Source organism: Penaeus monodon, chromosome 7, assembly GCF_015228065.2.
Source record: "Penaeus monodon isolate SGIC_2016 chromosome 7, NSTDA_Pmon_1, whole genome shotgun sequence".
Taxonomy (NCBI): domain Eukaryota; kingdom Metazoa; phylum Arthropoda; class Malacostraca; order Decapoda; family Penaeidae; genus Penaeus; species Penaeus monodon.
In genome coordinates this window covers 49,183,655-49,198,654 of record NC_051392.1, presented here as the reverse complement: position 1 = coordinate 49,198,654, position 15,000 = coordinate 49,183,655, and positions in this window count along the sequence as shown.

Genomic DNA, 15,000 nt, shown 5'->3' with positions numbered 1-15,000 from the left:
TTTGCTCAGATAAACTCTGGTTATGGCAGTCCGGGTGGGTGCCAGGAGGGCCTCCAGCTGGGCGCGGGGACCCCCCTCGGTGGCAGGCGCACCCCCCAGGGCGGGAACCCCAGGAAGCCGCGGGCCCCCGTGTCCCGGCCCGCCAGTCCCCGCCCGGCCCCCGCCCGGACCCGGCACTCTCTCCCGCCACCCAGAGCCACCTGCCCTTCCAGGCGAGGCCACCGCACCTGGCACTGCTGGGCCTGGGGGTTTCGGGAAAGCGGGGAGGGCCAAGCAGTGCCACCCGGGTGGGCGAAGCACGCGTGCAGCCTCGGCAGCTACCATAACTGCAAGGCAGAGCCCGGGCAGGCAGGTGGCGGGCCAGCAGTGACAGCACCACAATGGTATCTTGGCGACACTGCCTGGCCGCCCGCTGGGGTCGTCTGTGTCTTGCCCGGGCGCGTCCTCCACCCCACCGTCACGTCCCGCCCTCCCCCGACCCTCCGACCCTCCATCTCCACCACTCCCTCTCTCCACCTCTCTGGACCCCACATTCCTCCACCAGACCCGCTTTTCACTGCCCCAGCACGCCCTTCCTCCCTCTCGCCTCCTCTCCAACTTTCAATTGATTTTTTCCTGCCGTCCTTCCTTCAACCCTCCTTCCATACACCGTCTCTCTCCGTTTCACCTGAAATCTCTTCAATGAGATGAGTTTTTTTTTCTCTTCAAACTTGATGTATTTTTCCTATCCTAAACCTCTTATGTTTCTTCCCTCTCCCCATCTAGTCTTGACAGAAGGAAATCCACAAACTTCTTCTCAAACCATGCAATTAACTCTCCACTTCACCTTCCACATTCCCAATGGTCTTTCACAGCACACTCCTGAACACTTGATCCACCTCTATCAACTTGTGGGTTACTCCTTGAAATATCCATTCAAGATCCTTAAACCATGTCAGTGACCTGAAACAATTCATAACATTCCGCCCACTTTCCACGCATGGTCTGTTCTGCCACCAATAGCAGCGTTGTTGTTCTATTCAAAGATCTATTCTACGCGAAATCAAATATCCATCCATCTTCCTATCTTCCAGATCCTATTAAAACCAATACCGACATCATATAACGTTCAAGGGTAATTAATTTTTTTTTTCACTTTCCCAAGCGTACAAATAGTGCTTTTTTCCCAAGATAGGAACCCCACTCTCGAGTGTACAGAGCAAATATAAAAAAATGATGAACTTGGCCACAGGACATCCAATTTGATCTGGATCGTCATTTTTATGATGTTCTAAAAAGCGTGAGCCAAAGTTTAACCCCCTCCCCCAGCGTACGGTTTGTATGGTCATGAAAATGATGAAAGAAATGGCTCCTACGGAAGAGGATAGTCATCCATTTTAGTTGTCTACTTTCGTCAGCGACGAAAACACATACCTCAGAGGCTCGAAACTGAAAGAGGCAAATGTTTTTCCACAGGTAAGCGAACCACACCCCTGTGACGTCAGGCCCTGGTCACTCAAGGATTGAAGGAATATATCTAATAATGCCTATAACAATTATAAAATATAACAACAGTAATCATGAACTCATATCTCTTAATCTCTCTTGTAAGAATTAATGTGACTATGTGCAATCATTAATCGCACGTGGCATCGTTCATTTACACACGAATGGCATGAAAGTAAACAAAGTGCGGGGGAAAACAAAGTCACCTTTCATCGAATTTCTCGGTCACTAACAAACACTGCATATCAATTCGCTTGCTCTGTTTTTTCAGCGTTTTCATTCCGATCCTTAACCCCCCCCCCCCCACCCACAGCCAGGCCCACCCAGAGCCTCAGCCCCAGCGAGGCGACGTGCCCTGACTGGTGGGTTCCTTGCGCAGGGCATCGCGACGGCGGGGGTTCCTGCGATATGCCAGGCCTTCCGTCATTTTCGCTACATTACGAGGACGTCGCCGCCGTGCCCGCTGCCCCTGTTCCTCCCGCTCCCACACTTGACCTGCATCCCCCGCGCTGGTCATGGCTCCTGCACTCATTTCCCCTTCTGAGAGGCAGTAACCGCGATGAATTTGGAGATGGAATACAGATAAACATCATGTGACTTAATATGGTAGCTGATTATTTTCGAAAAGATATAATTTTAATCGCGATTTCCAGGACGTTGCAAAATCCGGGTGCAGAGCCTTACCTTTTGGCAATTCTTTCTGTTTTGGGTTTGCCGATTCTCGTACATCAGAGCAGCTTCAGGAAAGTAAAGATCTATATGACGAAACATAAACACAATCATAACTATTGTTTGTTTATTGAAAAGCGACTCAAAGATCCCAGAGCATATGTTACTTTTGATAGTGATTAGAGTCAATGTCATTCGACTGCCATATCAGCCATCGGATGTGCCATGTTCCTAAAGCAATGGCTGTACAGTATCGGAGTTATTGCCATAACATGCGGCATTTCAATTACCCACCTAGTTACTAATAGGGGGAGGCTTTCGCAATACCTTTTCAATTACTCTATGACTAATTTATCACTTGTTCTCTCTTCCTGTTTCTCATACATTAGTCTATCAAAATGCTAAATTCTAAACTTGTAACTTTCTTTTCCTGCTGATAAAAACCTGGCATATTCTCCTTTTCGCAACATCTAGTATTCGCTTTTTACATTTTTAAATACAATAAATAAAATTATATAAATTCATCATTTCATTCACAGTTTTCATTGCAATTAATAAAAAAAACATGTTTTAACCCCTATCATTCCCAAAACAATGACTTAAAAACCTACCAAGCACATGCAATCACCCGTGAGACAAAATCAATCTTCGTGCATCCACCCCATCGGATATGAGCAAAGGGAAAATGAAAAAAAATGTTTCATTTTTTCTCTCTTGTCAGATAGAAACCACAGCATTTTCATTCCCAGGATTCTGATGAAGTTAAAATCTCGAGGGACTTTTTTTTCGTCTTGTATCCTGTTTGCCACTTTTTTCTGACCATTTATCGAATATTCTTTTTATACTCATCTTTATCCGTTCTTCTTTCGTCGTATTTCAATATTGCCGATAATCAATGTCACCATCATTTTTACTAAGCTCTACTGTAGTTTCAACGCTACTTTTTAAATTCTTTCCTTCCACACTTTCGCGTCTATCCCTGTTTCCTAACTCCCATTCTCCACCATTCCTTCCTTTAGAAATTCCACATTTATTTTCCCTTCCGTCCTAAATACCCCCCCTCCTTCCACTCCCAGCACATCCACCCTATGTGCAATAAAACAAAACATCATGGCGTCCGCCCCGTTGGTGCAACATTTACAGCGTGTAGACACTTGTTGACTGGTTGCAGGCTGGTTGAGGTGGCTCACCTACCAGATAAACATCCCCAAGCTTGGGCATAAAACATTCCGCTTCACACTGTCGCCTGTTAGAGACATTATGAATCACACTGTCAGCAAACCACATACCCGGGGAGGACGAGATCCTCCTGAGATTGTTATTGTTCGTACCTTGCACATGTAGGTTAGTAATGGAATTGCCAGTGTATTTCTTTTCGGGTGTTCGGCATCCCTCAAAGGGGAATTACATATGCACATGCAAGCATACACTATATATATATATATATATATATATATATATATATATATATATATATATATATATATATATATATATATATATATATATATATATATATGTGTGTGTGTGTGTGTGTGTGTGTGTGTGTGTGTGTGGTGTGTGTGTGTGTGTGTGTGTGTGTGTGTGTGTGTGTGTGTGTGTGTGTGTGTGTAAGTGTATCTATACATATAATCACATGAATATATTTATATAAGGATATATATATATATATATATATATATATATATATATATATATATTTAGTTACTCATATATAGGTATCTAGTTATTTAGTTATTTATTCATATAGTTATACAACTATATAGGCGTATATAGCTATATTCATACACACACACACACACACACACACACACACACACACACACACACACACACACACACACACACACACACACACACACACACACACAATTTATAAACTGATAATAACAACAATAACAATGACAAGAACAAAAACAACATTGAAACATAAATTATATATATATATATATATATATATATATATATATATATAACAATAGTAATAACAGTAACAATAACTCTAATAACTCTAATATAACGACCATGGCAATAGTAACAACAATAATTACAAAAAGAATGAACTGAAGGTGATGATGACGATCATGATAACAGCAATAGCAATAACAATAATAATAAAAATAAGAACGGATGATAAAGATAATGATGGCAATAGCAATCATGACAGGAAAAAATAATCCATTTCTGTTAATCCAGAATTTATTACAATATAAAATATGCATCATGCAGCTCACAGACACATCCACCTCCCACAATTTATTAATCCGCCACTTGTCTCCTCTCATGTGACCTCAAATCAGTTATTCCACGATCGAGAAAAGATTATAAATCAATAACTAAAACTAAAAAAAAAAAATAAATAAATAAATAAAATAAAAATAAAAAATAAAATATAAGAAAATTCCGAGTTGGTTACGTTACGCCTGCAGCGGTCTTGCGTCTCAAAGGCCTCTCTCCTTGTACCGGTCTTTCAATAAACAACCACGGACGCTGGTGATCCTTTCGTCACTCTCCCTTCGCCGTGCCGAGAGGGCCGTCCTTCCCCCAACCCCACGATGCCAAGACAGATACACCCCCCCCCCCCCCGCATCCGTATTCAGCCGCTGTTTCTCCTCACCACAAACGCCGATCTCCCCTCGTGGTGGAGACTCATCGGGAGCTAAATCAAACACCCTTTTCTTTCGTCTTTGCTTCTATCTCCCTCTCTCTTATCTCTCTCCCCCTCCACCTATTCCTTACTCCTCCTCCTCTTCCTCCCCCTCCCCTCCTCCTCCCTTTTCTCTCTTTCTTCTTCTTCTTCTTCTTCTTCTTCCTCCTCTTCCTCCTCCTTCTCCTTCTTCTTCTCCTCCTCCTCCTCCTCCTCCTCTCCTCCTCCTCCTCCTCCTCCTCCTCCTCCTCCTCCTCCTCCTCCTCCTCCTCCTCCTCCTCCTCCTCCTCCTCCTCTTCTTCTTCCTCCTTTACCGTCAACCCCCATTCCCGCGTGAGAAGCTTGATGTTGAAATCTCAAAATTCGGTCTGAGCTTTTACAGCGCTTTACGAGCTTTCGGCCCGGCCAACGCTCCCGGCTGAATGATATTGACTTATCCAATAGTATAATCTTGATGGCACGGGGAGATGGCCCACACAGGCTCCATTAGTCACACAAACAACATTGCACTGGGAGTTCTTCAAAAGTCACAGGGCTATCAAGGCAATTACTACTCGTTATAAAGATATAAAGCAATGATTACTTAATATGACCAGACAGCTTTTCCTCCAGCTGCTCTCTCCAAACAGCGGCAAAAATACCAGTTACCTCTGATTACTTCTTGTCCACATTCTTCTCCGGGCAAGTATCACAGCCGCCTTAACCTAAGCGTGTAAAAATGCCGACGACGTCAATCGTAATATATATGATAGATAAAACAATGCCCTTGATAAATATTCATCAGGACGAGATCTGCCACCAGCGTCCATCAAGAGAAGCTTTTGCAAACTTCGTGTCGACAAGCTCTCTCTGTTAATAAGGAATGACCCTGTTATTATAAAACCCAGACTTAAAAGCACCAGAAACAACGAGATCCGGAACACAAGACGACTCGGAGTGATGTTGAATGTCATATTCACCTCGTCAGCCAATTACTTCATTTTTGCGCAATTAAGTAGATAGGAGGTATTATAATGCATTCAGGATGAATACTGCAAAGAAAACGACTGGGAAAATCGTACCTTTAAACGCAATATATCCATAACTTTATTGTATGCATTTAATATGTGCACAATACATCTAAACATTATTGTAAGTATCTAATATGCGAACAATATATGTATACTATTATTGTATGTATTTAATATGTGCTCAATATATCTATAATATTATTGAATGTATCTAATATGTGCACTTGCACAATATATAACATATACATGAATGAAAGTACACTAGATGTACGCTGGTGTGGGTGTGTACTGTAGATATGTAAGTATTTACGTATGCATGTATCTATGTATCCACTATGCAATATGTATGGAGGTATCCAGGACAGTATATATGTATCTGCTGCATGTACGTCTACCTGGGCGCACATGCACGAATCTGAGGCCAGCCTCTCGCATCCCGAGATCCGAGGGCAGGTGGCAGGTGCATCTGGGATCGCGATGATCTCGATTGCCTTGGGACCCCCTCCGCGCCCTCCTCTTGTTTACTACCGACGATCAACAGTAATAACTTCGAACTAATGACTCTCGCGGGACCGGCAACTATTACTTTAATTCTGTGCTCCCGGTATGTGTGTTTGTGCGCGCGTGCGTGCAAGTACGTGCGTGCCTGTGTCTGATTTATGTCAGATGCGCCTGCGCTCACTTGTTTGGCCCGGTGCAACATCCATTTTGGAGCGAAGAAAGGGCAGCGGGGGTCGAGGATAGAAGGGGGGTAGGGGACGAGCGGGGGGTGGGGGGTCTTGCGTGCCAGTCTGCTAACTTTTCGCTGGCCGCATCGCCGACCGGCCGTTTCCTGACAAATTAAGAGCAGAATACACTGCGGCTAATTCCACGTCCCTCAATTAATATCAATAATGTTAGCCATCCAACCTGCATAGTAACAATAAAGTTAATAACTTCATCACAATAACTCCGCTAATTGACTAATCAAGCCGTATTTAGTGGTATTAAGAAATCTTTAATCTTCCGGTTCATCGTCGGCCTCAAACGAACCTACAGTGATTCGTCCCGCTCCGTCGCTGAGTCACGGGCGCACACCTCACGCCCACGACACGCACGGCGTAGGCAACGCGATAAAGGGGCGCCTGACTCCGGCCGTCGCTGATGCAGGCGCTTCCACACGAAGGCACAAGCAGCAATCCCTCCCAACATACCCGTGAAAAGGGGTCCCTGCGATTTTAATGCAAGAAACAAAATCTATCAATCAATAGAGCGTGGGTGCATTAGATTAGGAATTTGAGCTTACTAACAACAATGTATCAAAGTACAATTTTTACGAAGTTCGTTTTGGATTGGCCCTGTTCGTTCAACTGTACAGAGACGTATGAATGTGTATCATTAATATAAATCTATATTAGAACCTATATCTATCAATATGTCTTTAATATGCATGAATACACATACACCCACACCCACAAACCCACACACATGTACACACACACACACACACACATGTACACATACACATACACATACACATACACACACACACACATAAATATAAATATATATATATATATATATATATATATATATATATATATATATATATATATATATATATATATATATATATATATATATATATATATACACAAATGCAGACACAAACACAAACACACACACACACATAAATATAAATATAAATATATATATATTTTTTTTTTTCTTCTTCTTCTTCTATAATTTAAAGAGAGAGAGAAGAGAGAGAGAGAGAGAGAGAGAGAGAGAGAGAGAGAGAGAGAGAGAGAGAGAGAGAGAGAGAGAGAGAGAGAGAGAGAGAGAGAGAGAGAGAGAGAGAGAGAGAGAGAGAGAGAGAGAGAGAGAGAGAGAGAGAGAGAGAGAGAGGTGTGTGTGTGTGTGTGTGTGTGTGTGTGTGTGTGTGTGTGTGTGTGTGTGTGTGTGTGTGTGTGTGTGTGTGTGTGCAGAGATAGAGAGAGAGAGAGAGAGAGAGAGAGAGAGAGAGAGAGAGAGAGAGAGAGAGAGAGAGAGAGAGAGAGAGAGAAGAGAGAGAGAGAGAGAGAGTGTATGTGTGTGTGTGTGTGTGTGTGTGTGTGTGTGTGTGTGTGTGTGTGTGTGTGTGTGTGTGTGTGTGTGTGTGTGTGTGTGTGTGTGTGTGTGTGTGTGTGTGTGTGTGCATCCATACATATGTATATGGACTGTAGAGGTATATGTATGTACCCATACAGTGTATATTAATGTGTAAGTGTCGTGTACTTCTTTCTGTTTCTTTCTCCTTTTCGTGTTTCTAATCATTCTTTTTTTCTACCTCCCTCCTAAAAAGTCGTCGACCATAAAAGCAGAACCTGATTTCCTTTCTCGCGACCAGTTCATCAAAACAAACGCCCCCAATCTGGCACACTGATCCGTTTCACCAAATCTGCAAGAACATCCGCTGCAGAAATGCGACCAATCTTGAGCAGCCTCTAAAACAGCAGATATCCCATCAAAGGAGGTTCTAACAACGACTGAGATCCGAATCCTCTATATGGCCTAGTCCCCCAACTCCCTTACCTTCCCCTTCCTCTTTCCCTCACTCCTCAACCCCCACCTTCAACTCACCCCCTCCTCTCCCCACCCTCAGCCCATTCCTCCCTCTCGCCCACCCTCACGCCACCCCTCCCTTTCGCCCACTCTCACTCTGTCCCTCCCTCTCACCCATCCTCATCCCACCTCGTTCCCCTCCTCCTCTCCCTTCACCATCACCACCCCTTCCTCCTCCTCCTACCCCTCCTCTCCCCTCACCACCATCACCTCTCCCCTTGCCTCCTCCCCTCTCACCCTTTACCTACTCCTTCCCCTCTCCCCCTACCTCCTCCTTCCCCTCTCCTCTTCCCTCCTCCCCCTCCCCATCTCCCCCACTCCCTCCCCCTAGTCCACATTCCCTCCTGCCACATTTGTGCATTTGCAAAGTCGAGTCCCATGATAACTGCGGGCGCTCCCATTGGCCGACCGCGTGCATCGCCGCTCTATCGCGTCCTTAACTTGTCGCTGCTCCCAACACATTGTCCGACGCGATAGGGGACCGACGTTCACGACAGAGTAAAATATCCCGGACATGTTTGAAAATCAGCCGACGACCGATTCCGTCGATTTCGATTTCGGCCGCGCATTAAACCGATAACGGCGGAATCGGACTGGGATCCCCATCGTGTCGGCCGAGCGTGCACCTGTCGGCACTTATCTTACTCTTCTTGATAAACGTCGCGAGGACAGGGGCGAAGAAAGAAAGGAGGGGGGGGGGGAGGGGGTCCAAAGTCCGATCGTCATTAATTTTTTGAGACGAGTGGCGAGTAAAGCAATAATTTAAGCATCTTACTGACTAAAGAAAAATCACATATTTAAATAAATTACTATTTATGTATCTGTTTATCCATTTGTCCATTAATATACTAGATAGCTACAAAGATACATAAACATACAATATTTATGTATGCAAGTATGTATATGTTAGCATGTATATATGTAAGTATGTATGTATTTAAATATATATATATATATATATATATATATATATATATATATATATGTATATATGTATATGTATGTATGTATGTATGTATGTATGTATACAAGTATATGTGTGTGAGTGTGTGAGTGTGAGTGTGAGTGTGAGTGTGTGTGTGTGTGTGTGTGTGTGTGTGTGTGTGTGTGTGTGTGTGTGTGTGTGTGTGTGTGTGTGTGTGTGTGTGTGTGTGTGTGTGTGTGTGTGTGTGTGTGTGTGTGTGTGTGTGTGTGTGTGTGTGTGTGTGTGTGTGTGTGTGTGTGTGTGTGTGTGTGTGTGTGTGTGTTGTGTGTGTGTGTGTGTGTGTGTGTGTGTGTGTGTGTGTGTGTGTGTGTGTGTGTGTGTGTGTGTGTGTGTGTGTGTGTGTGTGTGTGTGTGTGTGATTCTGAGTTATACTCGGTACATGACGCGATCCTTAGTCTGGATCTGGCCGCTAGGAGATTAAAGCTAGAATAAATACTTTAAAAATCTCACTTTAAGCATTACAGGATTCCTTTCAAATAATGACAAAAATAACCTAAATCCTTTCACATGCCCTAGTTTGGAAACCTCTCGTGTGAGGAATTAATATTACCACCTACTCTTAATTACAATTCATTTTACTGATTCTCTACTGTATAACATTATACTGCAATATATATATTTTTTTAATGGTACAAGACCGTTGGCGGTATTTTGTTTGACTTTCCTCCGATTTCGCGAGACGGTCAGTGTTTAAACTGTTCGAGCGGAAATGTTGCTACAAGCGACTGGTGTGCTTCACCTAAGAAGGCTGTGCAATTATTTTTAGGTACATTAGGCAAGTGTGAAAGACATATTTAGAATCGATATAACCCTAGTATCAATCCAGCCTCTCAAACTTACCAGTGATATTCGGTAAGAATTGTTGAGAGGAAGGGCCATAGGGGCTATTCAACTGTTGCACGATCTCCGTTGTCGCCATCGGGTTTTCAAGTTTTCGACTTTTCTTGGTACCTACATGAGGTGTGGCCTCAACTTGCTGAGAGTGTACTTCTTTTATAATAATTTATAGCAAATCCGTGCATATTTTGGTCTCCCTAATCTGCTACTTTTAGTGAGCGCGTGCGTGTGTGTGTGTGATATAATACACATAATATGCACCATATATCCAAATTCTGCGAACAGATTTTGCATTCAATAAGAGGCAGGCGAGTCCCCCTCTCCTCAAAAAATAGCGAGAAAAAAGGCGCGCCGACCGCCTAGCGCAATGTCCGGGCAAACATTAACCACCGATTCGGGGAATGCAAACCAGGTCACGTGTCTTGGGCCGCGCGTGAAAAAAACGACGGGCGCTACCTGCACACCTGCGGGAGCCCCGCCCGCAGCCTCCCGTGTTTATCAAGCGCCGTCGGTTCTCTTCCTCTGGGCGTGGCTTCGTCTGCCTCTCCGGTGAGAATATGATCATAGAAGGAGAGCGTCTTTCAATAGCAAGGCAGCGAAAATCCAGTCGCAAATATCTATGGTTAACATATATTTCCCCAATAAATAAACAAACAATCCAGTTAATCTAACAATACGGAAGAAAGAAAAGAAGTCTCCGAACTGTATAACGGAAGTGACCAGAGCACGACTTCCTATCCCGAGAAGCTCCAGCAAGGAAGCGAGTCACCGCGGCCAATTACGGCGGCCCCGGAGATGCACAGATGTCACTACCGTTACGCTCGGGCAAGTGCTACCGCCAATGACAGGTTCCCGCAAAGATACCCATTAACTACGTTTGACAGTTGACAGGGAGGCAGTGATTTCCTCTGGTGGAAATGCGCCTGCCACAAAGGCAGGCATCTCTTTATCTGATAAACAAAACTGTTTATATTTGTCCACAGTCGTCTTCCGGACAGAGTTCGTGCCCCATCGTCACCCTTTCTTGGCGTTTGAGTATCAGGTCCGCCAGGCAGTATTCTATGCCGCATGCGGCCGCCGTCGCCGATGGCCGTAAATCTCCGCTTCCTTGCATCATACCCTGGACACACCAACCATTCTCCATACCCCCACGTACCCCCTCTCGCAGAGCCCCCCATACCCAGTGACGGAGGCAACATCAGCGGCAAGAGGGGGGGGAGATGCCCGCGGGTATGTCTGGCCTGCCGAACATTCCATGTGGGCCGCGTGCAGGCCATCTGATAACACTCCCCTGTTTTACCTCATGCTGTTATTTTGCCCACACTTGTTTGCCACCAATTGCCGCTCGGGCCGAATGTCATCGCGGTTTTATGCGCTTTTTATAGTCGTCGATAAGCACGCAAAGCCAAACCCTGGTTCGATCTGGCATTCCGACTACCGGGTTTGGGGTGTGTGGATGGCAGCAGGGGCAGTGGCAGGGGCGCGGGGCGGCGGCAGGGGGTAGCAGCGCAGGGATAAGGAAGGGTTAGCGAGGCTGACAGGGGCAACGTAGCCTCGGGAGGTGTTCATGGAAGGAGGGAAGGAGGGGGTAAGCGAGTACAGCAGACGTAAACAAAGGGGTGACGCAAGAGAGAGTACAAGTGCGTGTGCTTGTATGGTAAATGTATGTGTAGTGTTTGTCTGTTTCTGTGTTTACGTCTACAGCGAGTTCGTAGGTGAGTAAACGAATGCGATAGATAAATGAGTAGTTGACTGATGGGTAGTCAGAGAGAGATACTGAGAGTAAGAGTGGAAGAAAGAGTAAGTGTCCTTTTATATGTTAATGAAGTATGTGCGTGCGCTAAAAAGTCCGTCTGCTGCTGCTGTTAATAAGGTAATGACAATATAATTTCCATAATTTCCACAAGAATAACACCAATCCAAATCGCCGAAAAAAGAGCCAGTACAGTGTACAGGATACTGCAGGCGGAGTGATGCAGGTCGTGGGGGGCGCAGAGCGGAAGCAGAGCATCTGTGGGGCAAGTCCAGCAGGTGACAAAGGCCAAAGCAACGGGGGACAAGGACAGTCCAGCCAGAAAACAATGGGAATTCAGCTGGTTAATTTCTCGCGTGTGAGGAATGACTTCGGCTACAAGCAATAAAATCGTTCCATTAATTAAAAAAGCTTCTTATAAACGGGATAACGTGGAGTGAGTGAGTGAGTGTATGTGCGCGCGTATGTGTGTGTGTGTGTGTGTGTGTGTGTGTGTGTGTGTGTGTGTGTGTGTGTGTGTGTGTGTGTGTGTGTGTGTGTGTGTGTGTGTGTGTGTGTGTGTGTGTGTGTGTGTGTGTGAGTGTGCACGCGCGTGTTTGCGTGTGTGTGTTTTATGCGTATACATGGTCTACAGACGAATTGCAGGTGAAAGAATGTTTGAGTAATCTGCACACGAGTGCATACGAAAAAAAACTTGTAAGACGGAGACACACGAGCACTCTTTCATACGAAAGAAGGAGAAAAAGAAGAAAAAGAAAAAGAAGAAAAAAATAGAAAGCGATCGATCGACGCAACGCCACCTACGCCTATTCCCTTCACACAAACGCTCATAAAATCAGACCCCGTAAGAGAAAAACGGAGAGAGAAAAACTGTCTCTTCGTACTGCGAGCGAGACAACCGGACGCAAGAAAGGGGAGCGCGGGATAGTGTGTAGTACTTACGGGATTAATGCGTATGTGTGGTTCGACAGGTCTTCGAGGGGAGTGGCAAGGCGCCCATACCCTAACTACGGGGTGCGGACACGACTGCCGTAGAAAATGTTATAGATGTTGGAGGAAAAAAAAACTATGAAGTACATGCGAAATTTACAAGAGACTGTGTGTTTATATATTGCCGATGCTGCCCTATTTCTTTCCGTGGTTTGTCTTAGATCTTGGGAGCCATTTGTTAACACGGAATTTAAACTAATGAGAAATGATATTCAAATGATCAAAATGTATGCAACCAGGGACAAAACTGGAGAATTGGTCGTGCGGGTAAGCAAGCTGTCATGCAGCGCTCGTGTATTCACGAACGCCACGCGCTTCTCATGCATTCAGCTTCATGAGTTTCTTGCAATTTTACAAGGACACATTCCACATCTATGTCAGCATCCTTTTTCAAATACACAGACACACACACGGGCGCGCGCACGCGCACACACACGCACACACATACATACATACACACACACACACATACACATACATACATACATACATACACACACACACACACACACAAAAACACACACACACACACACACACACACACACACACACACACACACACACACACACACACACACCACGAGTTCTTCGCAAACAAAAATCTTGGATAATAAACCTCCCATAATTTTCATCTCGAGTCTATGTTCGTTTGAAACAAATAGTACAAACACGTCCGAAACATGTTCAGGCGAGATAAAATAGCTATATAACCCCACCATTTTCAATTATATTCCAGGATAAGATATAAACTCCAATCCCGCCCACTCGAAATCCTCCTCTCGAGGCGGAGGGCGACTCCTTCGTCCCGCCCGCCTCCCCTGCGCACTTCCTGGCGAGGTAACCTAAGATGGGGATTCACAGGCCAAGCCTCCTTCCCGATGGAATGAAACGAGAGGGAAAGAATGATCAAACCTTATTGCTCTGCTTGACTGATGAGGAAAAAAAAACAAGGGAAGGTTAAACTAGAAGTATATTTAACGCTTCAACAAAAATCCCAATGCTAAAAATTCGCCGTCGTTAATCTCCTCCCCAAGCTTCAGGCAACGTAAACAACCTCTCATACCCGAAAGTTAATCTCCAGCCTCCCCCTCCCACCCCTTTCCTCGCCGCCCACGACCCCTTCCCCAAGCTAAGGTAAGATAAAACCCATACCTCCCCTCACCCCCGCCCTCACCCCACGGCCCTTACGCCCCCGCCTCCCCCCGAGAGAGGTAAGGTAAGGTAGGTTCTATCACGGCGACGATCACCGGAGGCGCCCCCCCTCGCGGCCCCTTTGATGTGACACGCGGTGCAGTTGGGGACGGCCCGGGGTTGTTGATGGCCATGTCCACTCGCCGCTCCTTATCGCACGTCCCGTGTTTTCCAGCCAGTTTTGCAATTCTAATGGTAAAATCTACCCTTGCCGGGTTATATATATATAAAACCCAACGCACTTTTCCCTTCCCATCGCTCACCAATGGTCTTTTTGTGCTCTCTTCTCTTGAGTTTTATCTTCTTCCTTCGACCCTTTTCAGTCGCGGTATAACCTAAAACACCCCACCCCTCCCTCTAAAAAAGACTGCCTCCAAAATGAAATAAGTTATTTATTAGGAATGTCCACATAATACGGCATCCGTGAATGCGTGACTGCCCATCTTGCCATAATCACGTCTCGTTGTGCACCGATTTCCAGACATCGCGATCTCATTCACGCGAACCAAACGTGTCTCTTATATTCGAGAGGCGTAACTATGTCCTCTTTGGTATCTGCTCGTTTTTAAGTCAAGTCATAAGAGGCAAAACAGAAGACATGAAAATATCGTTAAAAAAATAAAATACAAATAACGTGAAACAGATTTTCTCGTCTTTCGTGCAGATCGCAGGACTTTCGTTGATGAAACAAATAAATCCTTCAAGCTGTAACCAGGTCCTTAACACTGCCAGGATGCCTTTATCTCCATTCCACCAACCTCTAACTCATCAAGTTTGTAATAATTCAAACAATTTCAAGATCCGTAAACATGACCTACATCTTGCTAACCCTGGCTCATTCACACCTTTC